The sequence below is a fragment of the Lucilia cuprina genome, chromosome 5, assembly GCF_022045245.1.
Source record: "Lucilia cuprina isolate Lc7/37 chromosome 5, ASM2204524v1, whole genome shotgun sequence".
In the NCBI taxonomy this organism is placed as follows: Eukaryota; Metazoa; Arthropoda; class Insecta; order Diptera; family Calliphoridae; genus Lucilia; species Lucilia cuprina.
The window spans coordinates 43,802,925-43,808,250 of record NC_060953.1 but is presented as its reverse complement, the minus strand read 5'-3'; positions in this window follow the sequence as shown (position 1 = coordinate 43,808,250).

The following is a 5,326-nucleotide window of genomic DNA, read 5'->3' as shown; positions in this document are numbered from 1 at the left end:
TTTTACTCTTGTGTGTGTGTGTGAAACTCACACTTTGAGTGAAGGTTAAATAGAAACACTCATTGAAATATTTGAAAAAAAGTTTACAATGGATTTTGTTTACATAAAAATCTTTTGATCGACAGCTGGATTTTGAGTAACTTCATATGGAGATATTTTTAAGAGATTTAAAAATTAAGAGAAAATACGTGAATAAGAACTATGTGTTAAAATATTTTTTTATATTAGCATGTATAAATGTATAGTCGGGCATGGTCTATCATATGTACCCTACACCAGTAAGTATGTTATAAAAATTTAATAATTTCTTTGTCCTTGAACCAAAAGAAGATAATTTGAAAATTTTATAAAAGTATCTCGAAAAATGCGTCCTGTTGTGTGCGTATAGTGTTTATTGTAAAAATCTTTAAATATCGAAACTATAGACTAATTTCAATAGTCAAGACGATAGACAAATCATAGATCATAGTCTGATCTAAAGTAAAAATAAAGACTGATGTATAGCCAATACTATTGACTGATATATAGACATGAGTATAGTCAGATCTACTGTCAGAACTATAGATTGATCTACATTATACTGATCAATAGTCAATACTATATACTGATCTATAGTTAGGACTATACGAGGATCTAAAGTCCAAACTATAACATAATCTATAGTAAAGAATTCAGTTTGATTTAAAGTCAATATTATAGACTGATCTACGGTAAAGACTATAGACTGATATATAGTTAAGATTAACACTATGTTAACACTATGGACTAATCTAGAGTAAAGAACAAAAGACTGTTATATATAGTTTAAACAAATCAATAATCAAAACTATAGTTTAATCTATAGTCAAGACTTAAGTTTGATCTATAGTCAAGACTATATATATCAAGACTATAGCTTGATCTATAGTCTAGACTATAGTTTGATCTATAGTCTAGACTATAGTTTGATCTATAGTCTAGATCTATATAGTGATATTCAGTCAAGATTATAATAAAAACCATAGTTTGATCTATAGTTAAGACTTTAGTTTGATCTATAGTCAAGAATATAACTTGATCTATAGTTAAGACTATAGCTTGATCTATAGTGTAGACTATAGTTTGATCTATATTCTAGACTATAGTTTGATCTATAGTTTAGGCTATAGTTTAATCTATAGTCTAGACAATAGTTTGATCTGTCCTTAAGACTATAAGGACTAATTAAGACTATTAACTGATCTATATAGTGATAGAGTAAGTTATAGGCAAATCTGTATAGTTATCTATAGTCATGGATATAGAGTGATCTATTATCAGCACTATAGAGTGGTCTATAGTCAAGGCTTAAAAGTGAACTATAGTCAAAATATAAAGATTATAGTCAAGACTATAGTGTAATCTATAGTTAAAACTATAGTAATCAATAGTCAAGGAGTAATCTATAGAGTAATTTATAGTTAAGACAATAGTGATCTATTATCAAGGAAAGTCTGTAGAGTTATATATAGTCAAGAACATAGAGTGATTTATTATCTGCACTATAGAGTGATTAATAGTCAATGTTGTAGTGTGAACTATAGGTAACTATATATAGTAGTCTATAGTCAAGACTATAGAGTAATCTATAGTTAAGAAAAAAGTGATCTATTATCAATACTGTAGAGTGATCAATAGTCAAGGCTATATAGTGAACTAAAGTGAAGAATATAGAGTAGTCTATAGTCAAGGCTGTAGAGTAATCTATAGTTAAGAGAGATGTGATCTATTATCAAGACTATAGAGTGATAAAGGCTATAGACTGAACTATAGTCAAGAATTTAATGTAGTCTATAGTCAAGACTATAAAATTATGCAGAGTCAAGACTTTAAAGTGGTCAATAGTCTGTACTATAAACTGATCTATAGTAAAGACTGTTGACAGATTTATGATTCAGAATATACATCGATTTAAAGTCTGGACTACAGACAGATCTGTAGTCAAAACTATAGAATATAAAAGGCTTAAGATTGATCCTTTGTCAAGACTATTACAAGATTCGTAACTATTTACTCTAAAGACCGATAGTAAGAGTTATTTTTATGCCAGAAGTCGAAATAATGTATGTTTAAAAAAAATATTTCAAATGTAAAGGTTTTTTTTATTTCCATTAAACAATTTTATGAAAAATCCAATAAAAACAGACATTTTTTCGAAAAGCATTTTAGAAATTAATAGTTCCTTTTTTCCTAAACCAACTGAAGAATTGCGTGCCAAGAAAAAGCTATTGCTGGATACAAAAAGCTTATTATTAACAATCCAAGAAAATAATTTGTAATGATTTAAAAATTATTATGTATTATGTAAAAACTGACAACTCCAGCAGCAATTAAAAAAAAGAAATAAAATAATTTTCGCATTATTGAAAGTTGTGGCTATAAAATATTATAAAAAAATTTGTAGCGAATAAATGCGAATATATTTTAAAATGGTAGTTAAGGTTAATGAACAATAAAAACATTAAAAACAATATCAATTTATTATTACATTTAAAGAAAAAAGATTTATTAATTATATTACGAGATCTGTAGAAAAATGAAAGATGATATTATACAAATTTAACTCTTTCACTCTCTCTTAAGATTTAAACAACAAAAACGCTCAAAGAGATTTTTAGATTATTTTAAAAATATTTCCTAAACTTGTTTGGTTTAAAGAAAAAAAAGACTCAATTTCAAATTCAGCTTATGTTGGCCGACTAAGAAGAACGAATAATTTAATGACTGTTTACCAATTAGTTTAGTTTGCGGTGAGAGTTTGTCTGGCAATGACGTGATTTTGTATTTAGCGCTTAAAAATACAAGACTTTTAAAAGTTGCTTAAATTAAATAAGAAAAACATGAAAAGAAATTTTGAAAGAAAGAAGAAAATACAAACAAAAGTAAAGAAAAATTAAAACGCAATCATTATGTTATAGAAACAGAAACGAAATAAATAAAAATTAATAAGAAACAAAAGTTAATCCATAGTAGTTTGTTATAATTATAGGTTTCTTAATGAAACGTTGAAAAAAGCAATAAAATCCAAAAAAATACCAAAAATACCTTAACAAGAGAAAGAGAGAGAGAGAGAGAAAGAAAAAAGTAAAGTGAAGTTATATATAATTAAATGAAAAATATTCATTATTCATCTGAAAGAAATTTCGAAAAAAAAAAAAACAAAAAAGTGAAAATCAATAATATTTTAAAAAATAAAACTCATTTGCATGAGTAGTTTTTACTAAAACTAAAAAGAATCTGCTTCATTGACATTGATTGGATTATATATTTCTTTTGAAAAGACAAAGTCACGGCAGAACTTTAAAATCATAGACCACACCAAGGAACAGTTATTTAATCATAATAAAAATCAGGTAACTTTCTATATGAATTTAATTATTAAAACAATACAAATAGCTAAAAGAAAGAAATAATTTAACACCAAAAAAAAAAAAAAAAAATGTGTTGATTATTTTATATTTCTTTTGTGTGGGTTTTGTTGTTATTTTAACTTTGTATTGTTATTTAAATAATCGGGTCACCCGTTTTAAGTTATTTTTTGTGGTTTTTACTTGAGGTGAGGAAGTGAGATGGAAAAAAAATTCTTTTAATTCTTTCTTTTTCTTTAATAAAATAAGCTAAATTGTTTTATTTTTTATATGTTTTACTTTCATTGATTTGTTTGTTTTGTTTTAGAGAAGTTTGTGTCTTAAGTCTTTTGTTTTGTGAAGGGCTTAAGGTTTTAAGAGTGAAATTTTTATTGCCATTAATTTATTAAATGTGTTACTTAAATTTACATAGTTTGCAAATAAATTACATTTTAAAATTTATATTTAAAAAAGTTTATATCTTAAGTCTTTTGTTTTTGGCCGCATAAATTTGTGCAGAAGATATGAAGAATGACGGTTTAATGTTGGCATTTACAATGATATTTATAAAAATTATTAAAAAAATTGTGCAAATATCTTTACTAATAACTATAGATAGCAACATATAGCTGCATGCCAATAAAATTATTTAGCTTTTGAGGCTAAAGAATGAAAGATGTCAATTTCGGATAGTCTGTTCTAAAATGAAGCGTATCGTAGACAAAGCTGATATAAACTGAAAGATATAGTAGCAAAGTTTGGACTAAAAGAGCCAAAACTTAATAATTAATTCCTTCTTAGCAGTTTTGGTTAGTTAGTTAGTTAGGTTTTGCGTCCGCCAGTTTAACTTCCTTGAGCACCCTTCCCTTTAAAGATAATACACTCATTCTTTAGTTGCCTACTCCCAGCAAAAATAAAACAAAGTACTTCCGAAAGAATAACATTTATCATCACTTCAAAAGTTGCATTCCACTTCTGTGAAGGGGTGTTTCCAAAAAAGAAAAAAGAATCCCATTTTGTTGATTGATAAATGGATGTAATTTATTTATGTTAATATTATTTAAATAAAATTAATTGTATTCTGTAATACTACAATTTTATTCCTAATAACTTCCAAAAAAGAACATCAAAATTACTTCCTAGGAATGACTTCAGATGTAGAAAATTTGGAGTCAAATGAAAAGAAAATCCATCCTATGATAAAACTGTGTTTAAATTATTTCTTCTTCAGGACTTTTTTAGTTTTTCCATGAAGTAAGATCTAATTCTTTTTCCCTTTTTTGGAAGTTCTTTTCTTGCTGGGACTACTCCCAAGTGGCAATATGATGTAAATCTTATATCTATAAGAGTATTCAGTTAATGATTTCTTTTAATCTAATACTGTCTTAGATTTTAGTTTATCACCTAATATTGCCAATCGCTATTATTATTGCTCGGAAGCTTTGGATGGAAGTTTGTTCTGTGATTAGGTATGGAACCCCAGACCCACAATGTCCCCTAACTAAGAGTTATCCGAGCAGTAACGGATTCCTACTAGTGTCTGCTCTAATGTTCCTTTTGAACCAGACATTTTATCTGGAGTCAGCGTTTCAAGTGTCTTGTATACAATCAGACACATCCGATGATTGTGTATAGCCTTCCAATGAGTCCAGCAAACATTGACGACTTGATCTAAAACCATTTTTGGCCAAATCACCTAAGCTTATGTGGTAATATTCATGACATCACTTATACCCAAGCAGCATGTGCGCTGATATAGTACTTTTTGTCCAAAGAAGTCCACCAGTTTATTGAAGCCAAATTTAGAATTGGTCTTATTACACATTTAAAAGTAAGACTAAGACTTAATATCACGCTTGTAGTTCTCCAGTGCCGATTTGTCTTGCTGGTCCTATTCTCTATAAATTGTCTCCATTTTATTTCCCGTCTAGGATTACACCTAAATACTTAGCTTTGTTTGT